Source organism: Oxyura jamaicensis, chromosome 1 (genome assembly GCF_011077185.1).
Source record: "Oxyura jamaicensis isolate SHBP4307 breed ruddy duck chromosome 1, BPBGC_Ojam_1.0, whole genome shotgun sequence".
Taxonomy (NCBI): domain Eukaryota; kingdom Metazoa; phylum Chordata; class Aves; order Anseriformes; family Anatidae; genus Oxyura; species Oxyura jamaicensis.
In genome coordinates this window covers 139,899,490-139,915,320 of record NC_048893.1, presented here as the reverse complement: position 1 = coordinate 139,915,320, position 15,831 = coordinate 139,899,490, and the positions used below count along the sequence as shown (strand labels likewise).

General features: G+C 43.9%; 1 long non-coding RNA gene across 1 annotated transcript in view; it reads right to left on the bottom strand.

The window, feature by feature from the left end:
- Nucleotides 1–6,590: 6,590 nt before the first annotated feature.
- Nucleotides 6,591–15,831, bottom strand: part of LOC118161456 — a 21,582-nt gene continuing 12,341 nt past the window's right edge. The window contains exons 2-3 of the long non-coding RNA XR_004748037.1: nucleotides 7,174–7,317; nucleotides 6,591–6,905 (exon numbers count right to left, since the gene is read on the bottom strand). This is a non-coding gene — a long non-coding RNA (uncharacterized LOC118161456). The remainder of the gene's footprint in view (nucleotides 6,906–7,173; nucleotides 7,318–15,831) is intronic.

The window sequence follows — 15,831 nt, the reverse complement described above, 5'->3', positions numbered from 1 at the left end:
GAAAGAAAGAAAGAAAGAAAGAAAGAAAGAAAGAAAGAAAGGGAAGGTTAATTTAAAAAATAATGAATTGTTAACCAAAGCTAGTCTCTCTGCAACACTTAGCACATCCTCCCCCAGCCGTTCTCCAAGTTCCCCCTCAGACCATACTGAGTTGCCTGCCCTGTGTGCAGCAGGCTCTGTTCCAGCCTGTGCGAGCAGCTGCTAGCCGTAATTGAGGGCTTACGTGATTTTGTGTCTTTTGTGCTTGAACGTGTAGTTAACTGTGTTTCGGTAGCACAAGGCATGCACTCTTCTGTTTAGCTTTGCACAGCTTGCCAGTTTCCAGCCGCATTTATTTTTGTGGTTACGTGTAATCCAGTATTAGCAGACAAAGACTTCTCAGCTATTCATACAGGTTTTTTGTTACAGTAGACATGAAAAAAAAAAAAATGGCCGTAACATGTCATTTAACATTTCTCTACGTATTAAGTCAGTTTGTCAGTTGCCTCTAATACTGGATGAAATTGAGAGCTTGTCTTGGTGGGAGAATGAATCAGAATTAACCAAAGGTTAAGCTTTTTTTCTGTCTCCCCTCCTCTCCTGTCCTCCCTCCCTCCTCCCAGGTCCATGGAAGACTGCAGTGCATTTAAACTGAGATACTTTAAAAATCATTAGGATTTATTTTTCTGCAAATTGACAGGTTTAGCGTGTAATAAGAACTGGGGGTCCAAAATCCAAACTAACTACAAGTCCCTGCTCAGCAAGACCAGATCTGTAATAGCTCCTAAGCTTACTGTGCATTTTCCCATTTCAGGCTTAAGTTCCCCTCAGTGAATTCAGCTTCTCTCAGCGTCTTCCTCTGCAAATGTCTGAAACACCCCAGATTAACCGTGGAGAAATCCTTGTCTGCCCCGGACAGAAACCTCTCTCTTGACTTGCAGCAGAGACCCACAGCTCTCAGGAGACTGTCACCGTCCTCTCACTGCCCGCTGAAGCCGTGCCAGGGTACAGCGAGGAATGCAGGAGGTTTTAGAGGAGAGGGTGAGCAAGAAGAGCTGGGCTAAAGCTCAGCCCCCCTGCTCATCCCATTACCTCCGAGCAGCAATTCCAGTGACTGAGGGGCTGACACAGGAGCCAGGTACCCTGGGCCACCTCCTGTGCAGCTGAGAACCAAAATTATTGTCCATTTTATCACTGCCTTTAAGTGTTTCTTCCCTCTTGCTGCATGTTTTGAGCCTTGGTGCTCTCAGTGTGTGACACCGTGTTGCAGCAAGTGCCCGTTCTTCAGCATCAATATGCTCTTTCATTAGGTTAACTTGGATGGTCTCTTTACTAAAACCATTTGGCTTTTCTTGGAAAGCTGGCTGCAGAAAATAACTAGGAGCACCACAAGCAGAGTAATATGCAAGGCTGCATGAAATACACATGAAGTAGACAATTTATAAAAACCGGGCAATAACTCACATTTACATCCCACTGCTATATTGATAATGGCAAACCCCAATTTTGTCCAGCTGGTGGGTCTGCAACAAGTCTCATGTGTGAGCTGATTCTCTGCAGAATTTCAGGTACTTGGTGCATCTGGACCAAGGGAATATGATGCACTGAATCTCATCAGTGCACTGGATATATCACCGTGGCTCAAGAAACTGCCCAGATGAAATGCTATCTTGTGAAACTTAGAGAATGTATTGACTTGAGTACAAGGTTATTGTAGAAAATCATTGCTCCATTGGTGGAAGAAATGATTGATGGGAGAATATAATGCTCAAGGTTAAACTGAATGCCGTGTCTTTCCAGGAAAAGTCACTTCTCAGTTCAGGGGATAGAAGTTTTCAACATTAAAAAAAAAAAAAAAAAAAAAAAAGAGTTGTTAAAAATATAACACAATCTCTTTTCAAAGGCAGTGATGAAAGGTGACCACTATTTTTCCAGTAGCAATCCTTATTTCTGTCCCAGGTTGTTTTAAGGACTAACACATTGTTGCCCTGGTGTTGCAGTAAGACACGCTTTTCTGCTGAGCTTGTGACTACTGCATCATTACTGGAAGTGTGTACCTTCAAATGAGTACTCGTGTTTATTGATACACCTGTGGTGCCCTTTTCTGGTATTTGCCATTTAAAAACAGAATCACGGTACGTGCTACCTTGACAGTGCAGTGTTTTTCAGGGTTCTCTTCATTAACAACAGCACTGCTCTCTTTAAATTACCCTTTTCTTCGGCCCAGCTTAGGGTTTGGAGTCTGAGGAACTCCTGCCAGTTGCCTCCTTCCAGCTTGCCTTCTCTTCAGAGCCTGTGGAACACCGTGTAACTTTATGGGAGGTAAGCAAATAAGATCCCATCTGAATTTATTTATTTATTTATTTATTTATTTATTTATTTATTTATGGTTCTGCAACTCACTACAAGTCTGCCAAGTGTCTGTGACCTTGTTTCACCTCTGTGACCTCTGCATTTACGCTTACAGTTTTTAAACCCAGTGGCTTCTACCTAAAGTGACATGGACACATCTCTGTCTTGAAGCATCACTGGGTTTTAAAGCATCTACATTCCTTTATTATTATTATTGTTCATTTGGACTAAAATTAAGTATAGACAGATTCATGAATAGCAGAGAGTCACCCTAGCTTTTGTATCTCGTCACAGCAGCTGTTGAGAGAACTTGTTATGTTCATTAAAATGCAAGAGAGATCATCAGTATCTCCGTTCAAGGATATCCAGAAATTCAATGCACAAAAAACACGCGAAAAGGTTGATCTTGGTTTCTTTCCTTTTTGCTTTATTAGGCTTCATGCTTTCCAGATTTTCAACACAGTTATGTTTTTAAATATAGTGTACTCTTTTATAATCAAAGGACTCCTAAGGCTGGATTTGCAAGGAAGAAAAACAACAAATATAATGAGACATGATAAAACGGTGAGACTTGGCTTCAGCATAACTAAGTAGGTAAATAGACAGGGTGGACACTGGCCAAGGACTGCAGGAGGCAATATTCTTCTCATGCAGAGAAGCACCACAAAGATTTTGATGGTCCACTGACAAGACCTGTTGGATTGAGAACATGGCAGAGCCAAAGTTTTCCAACACTGAGAAAATTGTTGTTTCCTGTTAATGAATTTTTTACAAAACATCCCAACCATCTTGCCCTGGTAGCTAGCCTTAGGATGGAGGCACTTGGCATTCCAAATTGTTTCTGCAGCCTGTTCCAAGAAAACCACAGGAGTCATGTTTTTCTGTCACACAGAAGGAGGAACATTTAAGTCATCATCCAGTTACTCCCAAAACATGTTGAGTTTCTCACTACACTTTCTCCTGCTCCAGAGTTCTCCCAGCAGTGACAGAACCAGCCCCAAGTCCCAGGACAAACCCTTTTGCTTTAGGGAAATTTTATTTGTCACTGACTGCAAGTCTTGTTGGCCTTGATGCGTGGTCTGTGACTGATAGGAACAAGAGCATTTCATCCATTGCAACTTGCTTGGTAGCAGCAGTACTTTGATCGATGTTATTAGTAAACATTAACCTTTATATTTTCCATAGAAAATAGCTTAAAATACAGTATTTCATTCCCCTCAGATATGAGGTTGTGTCTGTCAGTCTGTTTGTCTTTCCCCCTTTACTAACAGTAAATTGCTGCCCTCACTATAGAATTAACCTTATTGCTCTCATGATGAGCACAGTGAGAAGCAGGTTAGTCCAGCAATGCTATCTGGCCACAACTGCCTCCTTTCGTTAGTTGACATATAATAGAGGGATACAAAAAAATGCTCTCCCTAAGAAATCCTTCTCCTTTTTCTCTTCCACTGCCTCCAGTACATTTTTGCAAGCATATAGCAAGTCTGCAAGTTGGGTCTAACAGGAAAGGAGAGGGAAGGTAGTACATTAAAACGTGTATTCTTACCACAGACTGATCTCTTTCGAATTATTCTTTCTTTTACTGCTGTCTCTAAGGGCTCTTCTTTTAATGCTTTAGAATGTTTTTTTTTTGTTTGTTTTGTTTTGTTTTGTTTTCTGAACTTATATTTCTGAGCTATTTTTGACTTATATTCATTCCCTTCTTTTATTATACCCATCCAGAATGCACATACACTGTTAAAAAAAGAGAGACTGCAAATCCTCAAAGATTAGTAAATGCAAAGTATTAGATGTCTTAATTTTAGCAGTTTGCCTTTAGCATCCCCTTCCTACACAATATTGCTGTCTTAATGGTTTGTACACCCTTCTGCTCTTTCCCCAGAACTCTGGACTTACTCATGGGGTGGGTGGTGCTCATATAATAATATTAATAATTATAATAATTTTATATATATGTATATATAATAAAACGGCTATTTGATGTTGTGCTGTGCTGCCAGTTGACTGTTCATGGTAACCAAACCCTTCCCCACATAGCTACTCTGTCCCACCTGCCATGGTCTCCCAGTCCTCCCAGGTCCCCAGCCAAATCCTCATCACAAGATCATTATTTCCTTCCTCGTGCTTCACCAGAAAGCTGGTCTGGGGGCACAGTACCATCACATCAGCAACACCTAGACCAGGGGAAGCAGCAGAATGTGCTGCAGGCACCCTCAGGCCCTGGGGCAGGTCCCTGGCATGGAATATTTCTGCCAAAATGGTAGAAATAAGGTAAAGTCACCTGCTGCTGAGAACAGGTGATTTCTGTCTCCTGGGTTTGAGCACAAGGCTTTGGGAGCCTTAACAGCAGCTGGAGCATCTCAGCTCTGAATACAACTTTATCAGGTTATCAGAGTGGAAGCTGCAGTTTTCTTTCTGACGTTATCAAGTGTGACCTTATGCCCCCCTTGATTTGCTGTGCAGCCACTTTCACCAGCTCTGCTTTGTGTCTGTGCTCTCCAGTTTCACCAGCGCCTTGCCCAAGCCCTCCCTGTGATGGAGGCTGTGCCTCTGCCCATTTGATGCTGGATTACATTTCTGATTTACAGTTCAGTTTCCAGGAGAGTGCACCTTTTGTAGTCCTTGTGTGCTGCTGCTGAGTAAGAGATCATGGCATCTTTAATCTTCCAGCATGAAATCCTGCTGCAGCAAGCCACGCTTGGATGCCAGCGGCTTCAAAGGCAATCTTTACCAAGCTGGCAGTGCAATGCTGCACCGCCACTGACTATGAGCATTTGAGGGGGGCATTTTTGCCTGTTGTGATCATTTAAGTGCTTGTCCTGCAAATAGCCACACAGACATTCAATTTGAATCATAAGAGCAGTGTGGCATCCCATTCATCCCAGAAAGATTAAATTCCAGTCTGCTGCTGCTATGCCTGGGTCTTGCAAAGTGCTGTTGTACAGAAATGTAGCTGCCATATGAAGGCACACATTTCGTCCACGGCTCTGTGCTCTCCTGAGGTTGCACGGGGTGTATGAACGTGTGCTAATCAGGCTGCACACCTTCCGGACTAAAGCTGGCTCTCGTTCACCCAGGCAGAAGAACCTGCCCAGATTTGTTCAAGCCTCTAAAGTCCCTGCTAGCTCCTCGAAGTACAGGCACAATTGCTCTTATGTGCCAGAGATATTGCCCTTGAGGATGGCTGCTGCACTGAGGAGCTGCCATCCATCACCAGCATGTTGCTCCTTCTTGACCAAGCATGCCCCCTTGAGAAAACAACCCCTTCTGGGGCCTGATCGTTCAGCTTTGGGCCAGATTAAATACAGTTTAACCAGAAAGCTAATCTGCTTCAGAAATGGGAATTCTGGCACTGTAGTTCTTCAGGGTGGGGTGACCAATTCAATAGCTTAGAGCTACCAAACACAACACCAAAATACTTTGCTTCTTCCTTTCTTAAGATCTGCTACTATAAACCTTTATGTTCCCTTCCACTTCCTTCACCCCTCTCTGGGGGGGGGGGGGGGGGGGGCCCAATGAAAACTGTCTCTTCTGTGAAACTGCAGTAATATTTTCTTAGAAAACATCTTCTTCCTTTAACGTATCTTCTGGTTGCACGTCCTGCACTGCGGATCTGTGATACCCTTCCTGGCCAAAGGATGGAGGCTTCGTTTTTCAGCAATACCCAGCCTCTGAGGCCCCATACCTTCCTCTAAATCCCGTCTTTCTATTAGATAATGTTACCACCTAATGGTGGCCACAGAAAAGTACTTTCACCTGGTAGTTACTACTAACGATGCAATGGCTGTAGCTCTAATACACTTTGGCTGAAATTTCCTGGGAGCCGGGGAGGACTTGAGCAGGGTATTTGTACACTGGTGCAGGAGAGGCTGTGCAGTAGGATGAAATTCATGGCATCATAGAAAGGCTTGGGATGGAGGGAACACTGAAGGTAATTTAGTCCCAGATTATTTTTGTTGAAGTTGTAGCTGGGATGAGAACATCTTCTCAAAGACAGTCAGTTAAAAATTTATTTTTGCTACTGATTAATGCAGAAGCAGTGACAGCAAGTTAGACGCAATGCAACTTTGTTGCTGGTAACCATCTTTTTATAGGAGACAGAAAGATAGGATGCTCACTGTCTTTTCTCAGTGAGGAGAAAAACAGGGGTGTACAGACAGTTCACCCTTTAAAGTGTGAAGCACCCAACATGGGAGCACAGTGTTCCCTGCCTGACACTGCTGAGCAAATTCTAGGCACCTGGAAAAGAATTCAGGTCCTTTTGATTCAAATGCCCTTGGCTTTAATAAGGTCAACATTCTATCCTTGATCATTTTACATGAAATTTTTATTGTGTGGTTTGTGTTAGACCTTTCATGAGAAATTCTTCTACACTTTAGAAAATAAAAAAGAAAACCACAACACGATATAAACAAATCACCGAACCATTGCAAAGCCACTAAATAAGAAAAATATGGAATTGTTTTTCATAGCAGTAATCTTTCTTGACTTATTATTTGTGCTTAAGACAAATCATACTGAAACTTTTGGAGAAGAAAGAGAGAAATACATAGCAGAGGCCTTTTTCTTTTCACCTGAAAAAAAAAAAAAAAAAAAAGTGTTTTTTGTAAGGTATACATTTTAGTAAAGAAGAGAAAATCCACAAATCTCTACTACTGTCAGCTTTGCTGTGCAGTTCCCATCAAACCTGCAGTCTCAATATCTGAAACAATCAATCAGCCTCCTCTAGCCATGGAAAGTCCTTGCTGCCCAAGGCACAGATTAATTTACCTGTAAGAGCACAGACAGCTCTAGACTAGGCTAAAAGAGAAAAAAAAAAATAAAGGCCAATAGAATACTTACATTTTGGATTCATTATGGACAAATTTCATCTCTTCATGTTTCGTCAGAGGTTTCTCTCCCATATTTATTTCTGGTTTCCACTGAAATGTCATGTATTTTCATTTAAAAGTAGGCTGTCACATACAGAGAACTAAATTCTTCTCTCTATATATAAAAATACAAAATAGAAATATTATTCAAAGATCTAGCATATTCTCTTCGTAGTATTATATTGGAAAATATATCTGTCTTTGCCTTTCCCAGAATATGTGAACAGCTTTAGGAATAAATTATCTAAAATTATCTAAGGATTAGTTTGTGACAAGAACAATGACAGTTATGAAATGTGTCAGTTTTTTTTTCACTGTTATTAGAATTCTGTGCACTGGTGAGGTATGTGCAGATGGAGAAGAAGATACAATCTAAGTGGCCGTTTAATAGCTTCGGAGTCTAACTTCAGATTAAAAAATATGAGATGAGGGTTAACAAGCATGTGGAAAGTATCAGGCATTTTTCTTGGACAACACAGGAAGAACTTAAGAGGGTTGGTGTTGGAGTAGGTAGGTCTTTCTTAATCAATGGGAGATTACTTTTTCTTTCTAAAAGACAATCTCTGTCAGAAGTACTCTTCATGATCCTGAAAGATGTGTTTATACAGGAATGTCAGAGGATCTGAATTATGCAGGTGGTCAGATCAGATTTATGTCTTCCAGCCTTAAAATCAATGCACCTCTCTCTGATGTGAAAGGAGGGAAAAGCCAGGTGGTAGCAAAGAGATTGTACATTTACAAATCACCCATGAAACTCTTTGTTCCAAATTTACACAGAAATGTCAGCTGAAACCAACTTTTCTTCCACCTAGCTGTTACCATTTTCCCATCGATTGCACAGCAGTGGCTTCAGGCATTATCTGAAAAAAGGACAAATGTCTGATTACAGGGCTACACGGAACCAAGGGCCTGCAGGTAAGCAGCAGAGCGAAGAAAAGGGCAGAGCAGATCTTAAAGACAGAGGGGCAGGAGTAAGACACAATTGCATAAGGTCTTGACAAAGCACATTTTTTCCCCAAAGTAAAACACTTGTGCTTGTGCCGCCTGCTGAGGATGAACTCTGCATGGAAAGTGGTAAGAACAGCCTCTACAAAAAGAGCCTTTACTAAGAAGAGTAAAATGGAGGTGAGTTTTCCCATCGCTAAATTGAGATTCAAGCATCAGTCTGGCTGACTGAGATGTACTGACATGAGGACTTTTCCTTCCTGTAACTGAAAACCCACGCTCTGTTAAATGATCGCTTCCACAGGCAGTTCCACACTCCGTGATCAATGCTTTCAAAGGCTATTGACACAGCTAAGGGAATCCCATCTGTGTCTGTCACAGGAGAGCTTCTCATCTCTATATATCACCATTAGGAAGAGGTCGGTCAAGAAGACTGGCATTAGCATTCACAAGGCATGAAGCTGTATTAAAATAAAAAGGCAGCGAGTATGAGATCTCTAAATAGGACCAGAATGGATTCATTACACAGTGCCAGTGTGCTGCAACGCCTGAATGAACGTTTAGGAACAGACAAGAGGGAGAAGCCCCAGAAAAGATCCCACACAGTTTCTTTCAGACATCCCTTCTTCACATCATTGCATCTTGCCTGCAGTAAGTCAAGTCAAACACAGCATGAAAACCTTTCTGTATATCAGCCTGTGCTAAATAAATGTTTCTGCCTATAGTTTTTTTAACGACAGATGTTTCCCTTTGGATCTTCATGCGCTAGCATAGGTTGTTCTGCTGGTGGATAAAAGTTCTGCCTGTGTGTTTGTGAATGTGTGTGGATAAATCGCAATGTTCAAGTGTGCATACCAGTCAATAAATATGTGCATTGCACATTTTTTAAATGGTGCCTGTCCACCACCATCCCCACTGACTGGGGATGGTTCTTATAAGGAAGTCAAGCTGGAGAGATGAACAAGTGCTGCACGAAGCAGATATTTGCAGTGACAGGCTCCTGAAGAGGGAATTAGGAATAATACCTGACCCATATGCAAAGCTTTCCTGCCAGACTGCAGGGATGTACTCTCACATATTCTTGCACCTCATCTTCACTTTGGTTAAGTCATGGCTAAAGTACAAGATGTTAGAGGCCAGCCATATAGCTGTGAGCATGTGGGTATTCCCCTACTAGAAGACACTACAAAAAGACTTTCAATTTTTTCAAATGCATTGAAATTTTAAACACCTGATGATCTATGTTTCACTGTCTATAGCTAGCAAAACTGCCAAAGGAGACCAGGATCTCCCTCTTCCTCAGGAACACTTGGATCTGACGATGGGTTTTACAGAAGCACTTCTCTAGAAGAACTAGAGCTCTAAAAGTCATGTAAGGTCAGGGTGGAAGAGCAGGGTCTGTCCTTTAGCAAGCACAGGGCTAAAAGTCTGGTGATCATTGGGCATGCAGAGGTCACGGAGAGCCAAGGCCATGCCCATCACAGTATTCTCCCATACAGCTGTGTCAGGAACAGTGTGGCCAGCAGCACTAGTGAAGTGATTGTCCCTCTGTACCTAGCTCTTGTGAGACTACATCTCGAGTGGTGTGTTCAGTGCAGTTCAGTCACTCAATACAAGAGTGACATCGAGGTGCTGGAGTGTGTCCAGAGAAGGGATACAAAGCTGGTGAAAGGTCTAGAGAACAAGTCTTACAAGGGGTGGCTGGGGGAGCTGGAGTTGTTTAGTCTGGAGAAAAGGAGGATCAGGGGAGACCTTATTGCTCTCTACAACTACCTGAAAGGAGGTTGTAGGGAGGTGGGGATTGGGCTCTTCTGTGATAAGTGATGAGGGGAAAAGGCTTTAAGAAGCACCAGAGGAGTTCTAGGTTGGGTATTATGAAATATTTCTTCACTGATAGGGCTGTGAGGTATTGGAACAGGCTGCCAGGGAAGTGATTGGGTCACCATCCCTGGAGGTCTTAAAAGAAACGTGTAGATGTAGAATTTAGTGACATGGTTTAATGGAGCACCTGACAATGCTAGGTAAAAGGTTGGACCAGACAATCTTACAAGTCTTTTCCAACCTAAATGGTTCTATGATTCTATGACTCTAAAGTTGAGCTACTTGATATTCAATCTTTCTTTTCTAAAAATACCTTCCTTTTATTCTCCAAACATGACATTGTTAATTGCACTTATAAATTGCTTTTGTGGCCCTTTTCTGTGGCAGCATGCAAGGCAAACTTTTAAATCTAATCTGACAAATCTGTAGGAGTACCTAAGCCATAGCGCATCTGTGCTGCAGCCTGAAGTGGGATGGAATATGGGCCTTTCATTACAGCAGGGATTTCAAGTTGTTTCCTTGCTGGTCAGCTGAAATGGAGAAAATATTAAGAAATAAACAGTAGCATCACCAGAGACTCTGATAGTATTCCTCTGTGTCTACTCACTGCCCTTTACTTGCATTATTTTTAGCCATTTCCTTGGCTACAGAGCGTGCATTCACACACCCATGCACACACACACACGTGCATGCGCACACTGACAAAGAGCCTTCTTACGGCAAGGAAAATACCCTGTATGAGTCTGCAAACAACTGAAGGCTAAAACATTTATTTATGACACCCCACAGCTGTTGTCTGGGCAGAATTACACAGTCCTCAAATAACTTTTTGTATGGTAATATCTGAAGATATGTTTTTGATATTCATCCCATTCCTTCGGCAAACCAATATTTTATCATTTTACCTTTAAAATAATATACTTCCTGTCTCCATCCCAAGTGCCTGGCCAGAAGAACAGACCTTTTATTTTTTTCTGCCACAGAACAAGTTTCTCTTTATTTAATCATTTCTCAACTCCTGAAAGTAGGGCAAGAGGCGCCCAGGACGGTGAGCGCCAGGGTGGGCAGGCTGCTGGGGAAGCTGCGGGTGAAAGGCAGGCTTATTCTGCTCCTCCCAGATCCTGGCCTCTCAGCTGCAAACACTGACCAAACTGTGGAGAATCACATTTCTGCTTCAGCAGGCCGGCTGGCTGGAGAAGGATGATCGCAAGCAGATGTACCCGTGTTCTCATGCGAAAGGAATTCGTTTTTTTGTGGAGGCTGCGCAATGTGCGATGGGCTCCCAGGAGTATTTCAGCCTCCCTTAATTCCTTGCAGGTGTTGGAGGCTGGTGTACCACAGGGCTGCAGAGCTGAGCCTTGCCATCCAGGATCTGTGTGGAGGAGCTGCATGGTGAGGGCTAGCAGGAGGGCAGAGGGAGAAGAAATGGCCTGCAGAGCTAGGCAGGCTTGGTTATGGAGGGCTCTGTCTTGTAAAGATGTGAGGACGTGGCACTAAGGGACATAGCTTAGTGGTGGGAGTCTGTTGGTCAGGTTGATGGTTGGACTTGATGATCTTGAAGGTCTTTTTCAACCTCACTGATTCTGTGGTTCATACTCTTGGTTTATGCCAAGTGGGATCCAAACATCACAAAGCTGTAGCAGAAGAGTATTTTATCCAACGCACAGTGTTTCTTACTTCTTGCTATGGAAATCCAGGAGGAATAAACAAGATTGAAATAGTACTTTCAATATAATTTCTCTGAATCCATAACAAATCAGGGACAGGCAATGAACATGGCTCATAACATCTGTGTGTTAAAAAAATCTGGCCTATAATGGGACATCCCAGTGGTGTTGCAAATAGCCCAAGGAAATCACCGTCAGTTTAAAGAAGCTTTTGATGCAGTTACAGCTGTACTTTGGAGGTTTGCAATGCAGAACAGCTAAGACAAGACATGTACCCTGGGGTTTGATGGAAATGGATGTAGCCCTTGGATCACACCTCAGGATGCCTAGCCACATGAGGGTGTATGTTTGCAGCTATGGGCATACAGTGACTCTATGCAGACCATAAGAGCCTGGGTACCCTGCACGTGGCTCACCTGAAGGCAACCAGTGGCATCCACGTTCATGCAGGAGTGCTGAGATGTGAGGCTGTACTTACTGCAGCCACTAGAATGTAACACGATCGTGCAGACCTCAGCAATGCCACTGCTGCAGCTCGTGTCCTGTGCAAAACCCAGTCCACCTAGGGCAGGCTTCTAAAACTAAAGGAACAGGACCTGTAAGCCTCCAAAGGATTTGGTGGTGGTGGTTCTTTGCTGACTCCACAAGAAACATCAGCACTTATTTTAAGACATCTACTCTCTCAGATAACTAAAATTGGGGTTCAAGTGAGGCTCTGATTGAGTGAATAACTTTTAACAGCGTGATGAGTTAAGTAGTCCCTGCCCAACTTTTTCCCCTCCTGTTGTGTCTGCCCACACAGCTCTCCGTGGAGCCACACAGTGACCTGTACCAAGAAAGGGGCTTTAGCTCAAAGTACCCCAAGGGATAAAAGGCAAACAACTCCCCCAGCACTTCACCTGGATCCACTTCCTGATCCACTCCATCACTGACCGAGTGATCCACCAGCAGAGGGGACCAGAGGGCACTGAGCAGAAATGGGGAACCTGTTAGATGAGACCGAGTCCCCTGATGGCTCACCACTACTGCAGACACCTCCTTCCTTCCCTCAGCCCTTCTGGGAGCTGCTCTCACTGCACACCAGCTTCATGAGGTGAACACAGTGGTGCACCCAGCATGCAAAAGACACGGGACAAGAGAGGACATGGAAAAGAGCAGCTGAACTTGAGCAATGGGGTTATTCTTCTAGATTGTGCCAGCTACCTGGTAGGACATTGTTCTGAGCAAGAGAGGCAACTTGAGAAGTGTTGCCAGCCCGTGTGGCCGTGTAGCCACAGCAGCAGTAGCTAATGACAGTGAAATCAGCAGGCTGCTCCCATCCTTGAGCTAATTGCAGGGTGGCAGCAGCAGATACTTTGTGATAAGAGCTGTACAACACACAAGGAGACGCGACGCCTCTGGCTGGTAGGTATTCTTTAAGAGACTCTCATGATTCTTCTGCTTTGCTGGCAGGAAAATGAAGAAGCCTCTGCAGAGACACCTACTCAAAGGCCACTTGATTTCATCTCCTTCAGCATTTTGTCCTGCAAGGACTTGGAAATCTCTAGCCTTTTTCTTGCCCAAAGGTCTTGTCCTTGGCAAGTGAGTCATTTCCCTGCAGCATGACGAGAGCTGTCAACCTGAGCTGTCCCAGGAGAGTTGATCCAGTCCTCAGGAGGCTTTGGGGCTGACAGAAGGAGAGGCAAACCTGCTGCTGCTGTCAACCTTTCAGCAAAGGGGACAAAAAGGCACTCTGGTCGCTTGGTTGCTTTTTATCATCTTGCTAACTCAGATAAGAAGATGGTGCATGTCCATTTGTGTCCCCAAGCAATAATCTTGGTGCAGTTTGCACTGCACACAGCTTTCTGCACTGCAATGGGCAGCTTGTGGGTGCAAGCAGTCCCTGCACATCCTCCCAGTCGGTCTCCTCCTGTGGGATGGGTCTCCCTGCCTGGTGCCTGAACTTTTGGCGTGTGGGTCATAGGACAAGTCACACCTCAGACAGAAACCTAATCCCTACCCTGAACGATAAAACACAGACAATACCTTCCATGTTACAGAAGCTGAAATTTCAGCTAAACAAGAATTCTGTATGACTTTCATTTATGATTTTGATTTTAATTTATGATTTTGTACTCGTCAGTCTTTCTTATAGTCTGTGACCAGGTTCTGTGTTTTCGTAAGCAAAGCTTCCTGTGCAGAACAACAGTCCTTAAGCATTGTTCCAGTTCGGAGGCACACATTTTTGAACACTAAAACCAGTTGCTCAGATTTATTTATTTATTTATTTTTGTAATAACTAATAAAATAAGGATTATGAGCACAGTTGTGAGACAAATCGAGTAAGACGGGGTGAGAATTTTGCCTCGGTATATAGCATTGTGCTATTAAACCAGTAACTGGAGCAGAAACCTCCTTCGAGACAGATTCAGAAGGAAGGGAAAAAGGGGCTGACGAGTCATTAGTCTGAATTATTGGAAAACAGGCAGAAAACTGACAGGTAGCTTTCAGCAAATTTCCATGTAAAGGTTTAGCAGATCCTTTCCAAACAAAGCTTTGGGATGAGTTTCATTCCTGATCGCTAGGATGGGCTTAGACATTAGCCCGAGGAAGCGCTGATATTTAGAAATCTGATGAGGCAACTGCAATGGGGAAAGCTCAGACGAACGTGTCTGCTTCTGGCACCACGGGAGACGGGCAAGAAGGGAAAGGACACGAATTCTGTTCATTGAGATATTTTATTTCATATTTCCTGACCCATATTATTTAAATAACGTGTCACCCTAAGTCAGAAAGAGAGACAGCTTATTTCTCACAGTTGTGATTTGGCTTTGTATTGCCCCTAATAGCTGTGCACAGATCCTAAGTTTACTGAGCTATCCAGTAACTGAACGGGCTATTTTGGGGAAATTCGTCCTGTTTGCCTGCAGCCACTGCCTCTTTTGGCTTCCCCCCTGCCTCCTCACATTCCAGTTACAGATCTGTTTCTACCATTGCTTTTCACTCAGGCTGGAGCCCCTTTACACACCTCTCTCCCCTGCACTTACACACCATACTGTGAATGTCCCTTCTGTGGAGACACTTGAGGGCTCCCAGAGCCAAGCAGTCTTTTTTTTGGAAGAGATCAGCACACAGGTACACTGGTTCCAGCTTTATTTCCTAAATAACTACATCATATTTATTTATTTATTTATCTGGGGGGAGTTACTACCCCCCTGTCTCAATTAAATGCCTGAATTCCATCAAAACCTTCCTCCCCTTCAGACTTCAATCTCTGTCTAAAACAGATGGCCCCATAAATAATACATCCTAGGCAACCCGATCAGCCATCCCCGGGATGCACTTGAGCTCCTGTCTCTCATAATATCATCACTAGATTAGCTCTGGGAATTCCTTTAATTTAATCCTTTTAACAGGTCATGTGCACACGAAGCAGGGACTGAGAAATTAGTCACGTTCAGCTGGGCTCGGTCATCCCTCGCCCGGCGTGGCAGGTCCCTGCTTGCTGCTTTCAGGGGCTCCGCGGGAGATACCCACTGCCCTCTTTTAGAGCCTCGTCCTGGAGGAAAAAGCATCATTGATATCTGGCCCTGGGCAGCTAACTGCCTCTGAAACGAGGAGGAGGCAAGGGAGCTGGGCTGGAGAGCCGAGCATGGAGAGATGGAGAGGGGCCAGGGCACAGGGCATCTGAGCAGCACCGTCACACCTAGCCTGAGGGTTAGCAGGGAAGAGTGGGGCATCTGCTGGGTGCCTCTGGGGGCTGAAAGCATCACGTTTGTTTCAGGATAGAACAAAAGTCCATAAATTCTTAAATTAATTCTTAATTCATAAATGTCTTTAGTGCCCCCGGCTTTTCTGAATCGCTGGCTTTTAGCAGGTGCTCAATGATGCCTGGGGGGGGTTTCTCAACCCCCCCAATCTCACTCTGGGGACTAGGGCAAAATACCACTCAGAGGTGATGAGGTGGGTCCTTCTCACAGTTACCCCAGTGGTAACACTGGTCTCAGATCTTCCTGTCTGCCTCCTCCTCCCCCTGTCCAGCTATAGCCTGAGCTCCAGACAGATTGGCAAAATGGGCATATGGACAGCCCTGGTGGCCTTTGCAAGCCGAATGTCCCCAACCTCCACTGCATCACTGGGAAAGGTGTTTAGAGCACTGTTCTGTGAACAGCTTCACCCATATGACCCCAACATTAAAAAAAAAAAAAAAAAAAAAA